The 12,058-nt window shown below is 37.6% G+C and overlaps 1 protein-coding gene across 3 annotated transcripts in view; it reads right to left on the bottom strand.

The window, feature by feature from the left end:
- LOC121389413 overlaps positions 1-12,058 on the bottom strand; it is a 130,902-nt gene that overhangs the window by 33,817 nt on the left and 85,027 nt on the right. Inside the window, exon 1 of one of the 3 annotated variants that reach the window (XM_041521032.1) lies at positions 2,732-2,999. The exons of the other annotated variants lie outside the window; for them this stretch is intronic. The gene's annotated coding sequence lies outside the window, so the exon portion shown is untranslated. Of the gene's footprint in view, positions 1-2,731; positions 3,000-12,058 lie in introns of those variants that run through there. 3 annotated transcript variants of the gene reach the window in all.

Here is a 12,058-nt window from a genome sequence, read left to right as displayed (position 1 = left end):
TGGTGGTGGGGGGGCACAAAGTCTCGTAAATTGTCGTGGATGAAACAACAGGTGACAGACACTAAATCAGCAAACACCCGGCTGACACTCCATTGTTTGTGTGAGTTCACGTGAGGGAAGCTGTCACCCAGACCCGATGAGACAAGAACACTTTTTTTTATTATAATCTTGCTCCTACTTCATCACCGGTGAAGAGAACATTTCTGGAATCTGACAGGAGGCTTGTTGGACCACAGACTGGCTATTTGTCATGGCCAGCGCTAGTTTATCAACACCAGTAAAACAAATCTTAACAAACAGATTAATGTCCCACCACTTAAAAAGAAGATCCACAGGGTGTTGTTAAGTACATTGAAAGCTCTTAAAACTGGACCCTCTGTAAACCGAAATTCCCTCAATACCGGATGTTTTACAGAACTCAACCTATCTAAACCGGATCCCTCTTAAAACTGGACATTTGTCTTTGTCCCAAGGGTGTCCGGTTTAGAGGGGTTACACTATAGTAACCAAGTCTTGTGTGCCTTAATTAATGTGTACATAATCCCAAAACATTGCGTAATGTATACAACATCCCAAAACATCATGTAATGTGTACAACATCCCAAAACATTGTGTAATGTGTACAACATCCCAAAACATTGTGTAATGTGTACAACATCCCAAAACATTGTGTAATGTGTATAATATCCCAACTTATTGAGTAATGTGTACAACATCCTAACATAAAGCCTAGTGGTAAAGCGCCCGCTCGATGTGTGATCGGTCTGGGATCGATCCCTGTCGGTGGGCCCACTGGGCTATTTCTCGTTCCAGCCAGTGCATCACGATTGGTATACCAAAGGCCGTGGTATATACTACTCTGTCTGTGGGATGGTGCATATAAAAGATCCCTTGCTGCTAATCGAAAAGAGTAGCCCATGAAGTGGCAACAGCGGGTTTCCTATCTCAATCTGTGTGGTCCTTAACCATATGTCTGATGCCATATAACCGTAAATAAAATGCGTCGTCAAATAAAACATTTCCTTCCTTCCTAACATATAGCTTAATGTGTACAATATCCCAACACATTAATTAACATGTGTGCAACACCCTGACATATAGCTTAATGTGTACAATATCCCAACACATTAATTAACATGTGTGCAACACCCTGACATATAGCTTAATGTGTACAATATCCCAACACATTAATTAACATGTATGCAACACCCTGACATATAGCTTAATGTGTACAATATCCCAACACATTAATTAACATGTGTGCAACACCCTGACATATAGTTTAATATGACAACATCCTAGCATATTGATTAATGAATACATCCGAAGATATTGTTCCATCAATGACATATTTTCCATTGAAACTGAATAATTTCAGCTATTTATGAAAAAGTCAGGTTTTATTATTATTATTTTAATTTTTTATTTATTCATTTATTATTATTATTATTATATATTTATTATTATTATTATTATTATTATTGTTTTAATTATTGCTGGTAATGTTAAGGATCGTACCTGTAATAACCTTAATTATAATTAATAACAATTGGATCATAGCTATTGCAGGAATTATTTGGGCTACTCTTTTCAATTAGCAGCAAGGGATCTTGTATATGCATCATCCTACAGACAGGATGGTACATACCACAGCCTTTGTTACACCTTGTTGAGCACTGGCTGGAACGAGAAATAGCCCAATGGAGCCACCAATATGGATCATTCCTAAACCGACCGCACATGAAGCGAGCACTTAACCACTGGGCTACACCTCATTGCCCATGTCATAAGAAGCTGTATTGTCATAATCCATTGGGTGGCTAATTAAAGGTTAACTTCACAGTAAAATTATTAACTATGCGCTGTACAGTTCAAATATATTTTACTGTTCACTTTGTATTTCCAATAACGAGTACAAAGTGCTATTTTTACTTTTGCTTTCACCTAAGCACTGCAAATTGTCTTACAAAATATCTAAACTAAATGTTCCAAACTTTGTTCAAAAACAAAGATGACATTGTTAACCGTGCATGATGTCATTCTTAGTCACAGCTGCATGTGGGGGAAAGGCATACAAATTTCGTCACTATTCAAGGGCAGTAAATTACTGGTACATTTTCATTTAAGACAATAAACAATTTAATGCAGGCTTTTCAGTATTAAAAACAAAACCTGAAACATCCTTAATTGGAAATGAAAAAAAAAATTGTTTGGTTTTAACTTTCTAATAAAGTTAACCTTTAATATACAGGTTTGAGAATACAAATCTTAAATAATAATAGCATCTTTATCATATATAAAACTCATTCCAACCAGTGCACCACAACTGGTCAAAGGCTGTGGTATGTGCTTTCCTGTCTGTGGGAAAATGCATATAAAAGATTCTTTGCTGCTTTAAGAAAATGTAGCGGGTTTCCTCTATTGACTACGAGTCAGAATTACCAAATGTTTGACATTCAATAGCCGATGATTAATATATCAATGTGTTCTAGTGGTGTCGTTAAACAAAACAAACTTTACATATATAAAAAGTTTTAACTCCCAAAATACAAACATATTTGGTGTATTTTCTTTATCTACTTAATATTTTCTATACATCAGTTTTTTAAAATAAAATATAATATTAAAACAAAGACAAATACTGGATGTAATATATATTACAATATTATTTATTATATTATATTATATATATATATTGTCACCTATAAGTCTATAAGATAATAATCCATACCTGGAATACAGAGTGGAATCCTATGATTGGAGAAGAAACCAGCGGAGTTCGATAAAAACCCACTGGCCAGTTTCTGGCTACCTACTAGCGAAGTGGTCGCATCAGTTTATTAAACAATAATCACTTAATCTGGTCGCTCTTCTCGCACCATGTCACTGTACATGCTTGTTGGAGAGAAACACACAACGTGCACCAGTCTACTGTAACAAGGACAACCAGTCTAAAATCACCAAGCTGTTTGGATGTGTCCAGCCTGTGGTAGGAGTGAAAGCAGCAGGAAAGAAAACACTGACATCATTAAGGAATGATTTATGAGAAGCCAGGCCCATGATACACGCCATGGGTTAAGTTGATACACCCCACGCTGAGTGCGTGTTTGTACACATAAGACAAATATGTCAGTTATGATGTATGCAAATCTGCCTGCCTGCCTGCCCTTGTAATAAATGTAATATTACCGTTTTTTTAAAGCGTCGTTAAGGCAGGAATTATGAGCATGGCACAAGTGTTTTTTCCTCAGGTTGTCAGTTAAAGTGACGCATGTTTGACATCGGTGTTAATGCTCGTGACAAGCGGCCTGCGACGGGCGATATATTAATTACACTGCAGTGATCCACGCAGAACGCCAGTCGACATTTGTGACAAACTGACCGTCAGTGCAGATTAATGCTGTCATAGCAGCCGATCGGCGTATGTCAGAACATTCTACTGCAGTAATCCCACTTTCCCCTACCACCCCCCATCTCCATTTCAGCCTCCCAACAACTGAAAAGTACAACCCTGTTTGCATTGATGAAATTTGCACAGATCTCTTCCATTTCTATTGTGTATCCTACCTACAACATACATCACACAGACATAAAATTAAAAAACAAAATTATAATAAAAATGAGAAATAATAATAATAACAATAACAATAATTTTGTGTTCTATCAGATCTAGTGGTACAATATATGCATGCCCCTCCCCTCATTACAATCCCTCTAGTCTTGACTCAAAATCTTATTTGCATTTTCATTTCTGTACTATTACTGTGTATTTATCATATTATACATGTAGCTAGCAAATCCAGTAGCTAGCAAATCCAGTGTAATCAAAGTGTGTGATATTTTTCAGATCACATACTTTCAGAATTTGATAACTTTGCAAATTAGATGTAAATTAATTGAGGTCAAGGTTCATTAACATTTAAGCAAACATACTGCAGTGACAGTCCATAATTGACATAAGCATTCATAGTCAAACAAAAACATTTCAATCGCAACTTTATACTGAAAGCTGTCCAGGTCCAATAATTTTTCGTATCTCTTAAAGTCAAGGGCCATAACTCTTTGAAAAATGGGTAAATCATCATGAAAGTTAAACTTGATCTGTAACAGTACATGATAAAGCTATATATAAAATTTTATCTCAATATCTACAGGCTTCGCAAAACAAAAGTCTGCAAAACAAATTTTCATATCTCCTAAGTTCAAGGGCTATAACTATATCAAAAAATAATAAATTGGCATGACAGTCAAGCTTGATTAGTAACAGTGCATGACAGAGCTATACACAAAATGTCAGCTCAATATCTCAAAGCATTCCTGTCTAAAAAAAACCTCAGGAATTTTTTCAAGGGCTAAAACTCCATTAAAAATGCCTAAATTGCCATGAAAGTCAAACTTGATTTGTAACAGTACATGATAGAGCTATACCAAAATAATAGCTCAATATCTCAAGGACTTCTGAAAAAAAAGTTACAAAAACATATTTAAAAAACCCCATTTTTTTATCTCGATATCCTCAGGCATTGCAAAACAAAAGTCTTAAAAACAAATTTTCATATCTCCTAAGTTCAAGGGCTATAACTGTCAAAAATGGGTAAATCAACATGAAAGTCAAACTTGATCTGCAACAGCACATGATAAAGCTATACACAAAATTCCAGCTTATTATCTCAAGGCATTGTAAAAAACCATCTGGAAAACTATATGTTTGACAGACAGACAGAAGGATGGAGATGAAACATATAGTCGCCTCCACTTGGACCGATACGGGTCTAATAATGTATTATGAATAATACACTTTTAATTCCTAATACGTGTATATGATATTGACGATACGGAAATATACTCCGGTAACAACCTCTACTCCATGACAATCACTCCCACACAATAAAAAACCCCAACTAATTTCCTATTTGTATCTTTGTGTGCTGTCAGATATCCATTATAATCCATTAAGAAACCCTAATTTTTTTTTTTTTAAATCTGTTTACAATTTTTTTTTTTGCCCCTGCCCCCCTCCATTTCAAATCCCTTCCCATACCATTAAAACAATTATTTTCCTCTCCGACTGTGCAGTCTCTTTCCACATCAGAAAAACAAGAATCCCAATTTAAAATGATTATTTCTACACTGTCGATTCTGTTATCCGATCTGCGTTAATGCATGCTGCAGGACTGACACATGTCAAAACATTCTGCTATTCTAATCCTGATGTTTTTATCAATGAGCCCAGTCATACAGTACACGCCTGATGTGCCATCAGTCTAGGATCAATCCCTGTCAGTGGATCCAATGGGCTATGTGTATATCTCCAAAACTGGTGTAAATATTGTCTGCACGATAGTGTATAAAAAAAATATCCTTGTTGCTAATTGAAAAAGAATAGCCCATGGAGTGGTGGCATTGGGTTTCCTCTCTAAAGGGGAGGGACGTAGCCCAGTGGTAAAGCACTCACTTGATGCGCAGTCGGATTAGGATCAATCCCCATCAGTGGCCCCATTGAGCTATTTCTCGTTCCAGCCAGTGCTCCACAATTGGTGAAACAAAGACCATAGCATGTACTATCCAATCTGCATATAAAAGATCCCTTGCTGCTAATCGAAAAGAGTAGCCCATGAAGTGGCAACAGTGGGTTTCCTCTCTGTATCTGTGTGATCTGTAACCATATGTCAGATGCCATGTAACTGTATAAAATGTGTTGAGTGTGTCCTCTCTATATCTGTGTGATCTGTAACCATATGTCAGATGCCATGTAACTGTATAAATTGTGTTGAGTGCGTCGTTAAATAAAACATTTCCTTCCTTCCTCTCTATATCTGTGTGATCTGTAACCATATGTCAGATGCCATGTAACTGTATAAATTGTGTTGTGTGTGTCGTTAAATAAAACATTTCCTTCCTTCCTCTCTATATCTGTGTGATCTGTAACCATATGTCAGATGCCATGTAAGTGTATAAATTGTGTTGTGTGTGTCGTTAAATAAAACATTTCCTTCCTTCCTCTCTGTATCTGTGTGATCTGTAACCATATGTCAGATGCCATGTAACTGTATAAAATGTGTTGAGTGTGTCGTTAAATAAAACATTTCCTTCCTTCCTCTCTGTATCTGTGTGATCTGTAACCATATGTCAGATGCCATGTAACTGTATAAAATGTGTTGAGTGTGTCGTTAAATAAAACATTTCCTTGCTTCCTCTCTATATATATGTGGTCCTAAATCATACGTCCCAACACCATATATTAGTAATGGTTACACACTCAATTCATATTTTTCTAACAGTTACTGAGTAACCATAAAAAAAAAAAAAAATCTTAAAACATTTATTTCTTTCTATCCACTTCCCATGTACATATGGTTCAATAGCAGTTATCATCCAGGGCTTCTAGATTGTGGTTGCCCCACTCCCATGGCTAGTGATATTCGATGTTGGGCTAGTAAATAACTACTATTGCCATGCCCAAATATGAATATCCTGACCCCACCCCAACCCCCAGTATTAGCGTTTTTAAGCTCTTACCTCCCTCTATAGATGACATATCTGATTATTACTATCATTTAGTAAAATTATATTAACTTAAAGTTAGGTAGGGCTAGTGAATTTTTAATTGTGGCTAGTAAAAACATTTAATCACTGATCCCAAGGCTAGTGGATTTTAAAAAATTCTAGAAGCCCTGCATTATTTAAAAATGTGATAGGTCGCAGAATTAATCACCATCAGTGGACCCATAGGGATATTTCCCATATCAAATGCTGTGGTATGTACCATCCTGTCTGTGTGTAACAGCACATAAAAGAACCCTGTACTATTCAGGAGTAGTCTATATATCACGGCAGCATAGACCAAGTGCTACAAACACCATAGACAGACAGCTAACGCTGACTTTTTAAATAAAGTTTGATATGTTTAACAACACCTCGAGCTACTCTCGGCATACTAATCTTCCAAAACTATATGTAGCTCCCTATCTTTGATTTTTGGTGGATCGTTCAGAATTGCACCTAATTTCCTTCTCAAAAATGCGCATCCATTCTCTTTGGCTTAATCCTACGGGACTTTCCAAATTCCATAGCACCATACCACCCTCCGCCTGTTACCGGCTATGGTCGGACTGCTGGTGTTCCCTTGCACCTGGCAGTGCAGGCGGTCCCTCCTCCAACCCTGTCCTAAAAAGAGGTGCCGGCCGAGGTCGGTACCTGTGCCCAGGACAGGCGTGTGCTACAACAGCTTGTTCTGAATGTGCATGTTAAACACTCTGACCTGACCTGACCTGACCTGACCTAACAACACCTCTAAAGCACATTGATTTATCATTCTGACATGTAACCATCAGAGGAAACCCGCTACATTTTTTTTAATGCAGCAAGGGATCTTTTATATGCACTTTCCCACAGACAGGATAGCACATACCACAGCCTTTGATATACCAGTCGTGGTGCACTGACTGGAACGAGAAATAGCCCAATGAGCCCACCGACAGGGATCGACCCCAAACCGACCGCACCTAAAGCGAGCGCTTTACCACTGGGCTACATCCTGTCCCTTGCAATGCACAAACGAAACGATTGCTCTAACAATTTTCAGTCCTGAAACAGTAAGTTGCTAATCAATTATCAACTGACCAGAAATATCGCTAATCAAGATTTTGAAAACTAAATCTTCTCTGGGTGTCACTCCCACAACCTATCCCATTTGAGACGATCACTCTACCAGTGAGCTACACAACGCCCCATGGGGGAGAAGGGGGGGGGGGGGGGAGGAGGAAGGGGAGGACAAACGTCACTAAAACTGGTTCTCTGAGTTTTCCTAACAACTGTTTATATCTGGAGTGTGTAATCTGACAGAATGCCACATCAGCCAACATATACATATTTTTATGTAATTTCCCTCTCTGGTTACCAGATAACCAAGTGGGGTGCACACAGAAAATATCAGTCTATCAACCGGTCTATCAAACGTCATCCATCATGCCTGTTTTTGACACGCCTGTATGCATGATGTGTCTGTCATTATTCTACTTAGCAGAACAGTGTTATCTTCCCATTCAGCCCAGCATTAATGCATTAGTTTGACCTAACACAACACCCAGTAAACTTGTCAAACATACGCTGCTTTCAAATAAAAATCATAAAAACATGTGTGAATTGGTATAAATTAAAAGTGAACTAAAAGGTGTTTTATTTAATGCTAGACACATAATTATATCCGGCCTGAGGTATCAACTCAACTTTGAGCAAGCGATCTTTTATATGCACCATCCCACAGACAGGACAGCACATATCACGGCATTTGATGTACCAGTGCGGGTGCACTGGCTGTCAATGAATAAATAATCTAATTTACTAAAATTTATATTATTAAAAATTTTAACAAGACTGCCAAGTAGGTGTGACATCACATTTTGAATTTGAATTACATCTCTACTTTAACAAAGAACTGGCTACTATTTTGATTAATAATGAAGAATTTCTAGATGTCTGTCACTTTAAGCAGAGTGACAACACATTACAATTTTGATATTCCTGAGTCAATTATGCAAAGATTTTATGTAAGATGTATTCAAATATAGTTTTTTTTATCACAAATACCTGTTAAAATAGAAAGAAGGAAGGAGGGAAATGTTTTATTTAATGACACACTCAACACATTTAATTTACGGTTATATGGCATCTGACATATGGTTAAGGACCACAAAGATATTGAGAGGGGAAACCCGCTGTCACCACATCATGGGCTACTCTTTTCGCCACTTCATGGGCTACTCCTTTCACCACTTCATGGGCTCCCGAGAAATAGCCCAATGGGCCCACCGATGGGGATCGATCTCAAACCAGGGCTTCTAGAATTTTATAATGGGATCAGTGATTTTAAAAATGTACTAGCCATGATTAAAAATTCACTAGCCCTACTTTAAATAAATATAATTTTACTAATAGTAATAATTAGATATGTCACCTAAAGAGGAAGATTGAGCTTAAAAATCCTTAGATTGGGGTGGATATTCATATTTACAAAATAAGTAAATGCAGCATTTGACAAGGTTTTTTTTCCACTAGCTGTCGGGCTAGTTATAGTAGTTATTTACTAGCCCAACACCGAATATCACTAGCCATGGGAGTGGGGCTATCATAATCTAGAAGCCCTGCTCAAACCGACCGCCATCAAGCAAGCACTTTACAAACAGAAGGAAAACATGATACTTGCGACTTGAGAATGCACCTTTCAAATGCTTTGAAGTGTCACTAAATAACATTATCTTCCTTTCTTTCCTTACACACACAATAAAATGTCTGTATCAATGTCTGACAACAAAAAAATTACACAAAAGCCCAACACAGAAATGACATTTGGAAGAGAAGAAAAATGGTACATGTATCTGCATGACTTGACACATAAGAAAGTGCCCTTTTAATGTGCTGAGAATTGTGTCACTTGCCACTGCTCGAATGTTGACCTGAGGTACTGGGGGTTGCAGGATCGATTGCTCTCTAGGGACTCTTTGTTTTTCCTTTCCTATCTCAATCAGTGCCCCACAACTGGTAAATCACAGGCTGTGGTATGTACTGTCCTGTCTATGGAAAAGTGTCTCAAGACAAGCAGCTACTTAATAGATTTGGCCGTTGAAGACGGGTGGCTCCTTAGATAAATATGTACTACATCAAATGATATGGGAGAAAAATATATTTCTTAACAGAGGTGCTTGCTGAAGACAGGTGACTGTTTAAGACAGGTGGCTGTTTAAGACAGGTGGCTGTTTCATAGAACTGGCCCCTTTGTAATTTTGTACTATATCGGACAATATTGGAGAGAAATAAGAAGTTTTTTAACAGAGGTCGCTCTTTCAAATCTGGCTCAAACCAAACATTTCTAACTTCGACTGGAGACCAAAATGCCAGCGAGAGAATATTCCGTCTTCGGAAACCGCTGCCTGGAGAGATACTGTCTTAACGGATAACTTTAATGACGAGCTGTTTGGTTCAGAGTTTCTGTAGGTTTTTTTTTTTTTTTTTTGCGTGTGTGTTTTTTCCCCTATCCCAACGTGCATGCGAGGTGATTGAGATGGAGATCTAGCCATGCTGAAAGCCACGAGCCTCCCATCAGTTTGGATGATGCTAAAACACATCTTGGTGGTGTCGGGCAGTAATTTTCATGACAGCTGTCGAGTGGGTGACGTGACGGGTGACAGGCAGTCGGCTAAAGACAAGGCCGCCGCTATTAAATCTGGCAGGTGATGGGATTACGCCTTCTCCCCTCAATCACTAGAGAGTCGAGTGAAGCCTCGGGCTTTCATGCAATTCAACCAGCCTTTTTTTTATGCACCCAAGTCCAATACTTGAATAAATCCCATCTCAGTTACCTTGTCTTTTCTCCTTATTGATTTCAAAATGTATTTGTTAAAAAAGAAGAAGAGAAAAATACTCGCCGAGGGTTATAAAACATCTTACTTGAGTGGTGCTTGAATTCTACTGATGAACACGGCATGTATCATTAAATTATGTGATACTGTAAAAAAACAGTGACAGTGTAATTTATGGTTTGCAAATATTAGATCGATGTTTAAATGTGTATTATCCTGAAATTGTTTAATTAATATTTTATTAAGGCTCGAATGTAACGAATGAGGACAATTGACGGTAGTTTTTTTGCAGCTGGATAAAAATTATTGCCGTTGGTAAGAGGGATATTTTTGGGGTTTTAATTTTGCGTTTATTTGTTGCAAATGTTACTGGTTTAAAATTACTGTAGGCGGGCTGAAAACGGCCATACATGTAGGTGAGGATTTTGCCTATGTTAAAAACATTTCAAAATTGGCATCGGTAACAAATTCTTAATCTGAAACCCAGTTTAACAAGTTAAATAAGAATTGTTTTTGGACTGATCCCAAGGGGAAGGTTGAGGCACAATTAATAAATTACCGTATCATTTAATGTATGGTGTGTCCACTGCAAGTTTTTTCTCTGTACACATCTGGTTCAAATACATGTACAATTAAAGTCTGTGGCCAATGGTTGTATAAAACGAACTGGCTCCCATCCCCACACACTCTCCATATAATATCAGTTCTCAAAATTAAATAAAACCAAAAACAAACAAAAAACCCACCCTATTCTTTACACATGTTTAATTAACGTAAATAAATAACTGCAGTTGGCCTTAACCTTAAAAAAGAAACAGAAAAAGTTTCTAAATATTAAATCTTATTTCATTTATGACAAAATAAACTTGTTTTTAACTGAAACACATATTTCACCTTTTAACCAGGCAAGCAGTAAGTATTTTCAGTGATACCGTCAACCACAAGTGTAAAAATTAATGTCTATTAACTTAAGCCACCAACAATCTGAACAAAAAACCCAAAAACAACACCAACAACAAACCCAACCAAACAAAAAACCCAAACATTTATTACACTGTTGTGCTTGCTAAATTAAAAGTTTTTACTGGAGACAAATATTAAAAATATACGGCAATGAGAGAACTTGGCAGACAATACAATAGACTAAAAATAGTAATAATTCATGTTGTAAAAGTGACAGTGACACTGTTTTAACATACCAGCTTGCAGCATAAATCAAGCCAATGTGTGAGAAGTTGATTGTGTAAAATGCTTGTACTTACATGTATGTGATCTTATTTTAAGGTCACTAATAACGTGATGATTTATGGGATAATGGCTAGTAATGTTACTCCAAGGACTTAGTGTTTTAAATCTGGCATTCTAATCTGTATAGGAACAGAATGTATTTCAGTGGTAATATAGGGCTTTTTAAAGAGGTGCGCGGAATGGCAGTACCACTTTCTTTTTGGGGGGGGGGTGAAAGAGGTGCGCAGAATGGCAGTACCACTTTCTTTCTTTTTTGGGGGGGGGGTGAAAGAGGTGCGCGGAATGGCGGCACCACTTTCTTTTTTGGGGGTGAAAGAGGAGGGCGGAATGGCAGTACCACTTTCTTTTTTGGCGGGGTGAAAGAGGTGCGCAGAATGGCAGTACCACTTTCTTTTTGGGGGGTGAAAGAGGTGAGCAGAATGGCAGTACCACTTCTTTTTGGGGAGGGGTGA

The sequence above is a fragment of the Gigantopelta aegis genome, chromosome 14 (genome assembly GCF_016097555.1).
Source record: "Gigantopelta aegis isolate Gae_Host chromosome 14, Gae_host_genome, whole genome shotgun sequence".
In the NCBI taxonomy this organism is placed as follows: domain Eukaryota; kingdom Metazoa; phylum Mollusca; class Gastropoda; order Neomphalida; family Peltospiridae; genus Gigantopelta; species Gigantopelta aegis.
The sequence above is the reverse complement of the archived record's forward strand: the minus strand, read 5'-3'. Positions and strand labels throughout refer to the sequence as shown.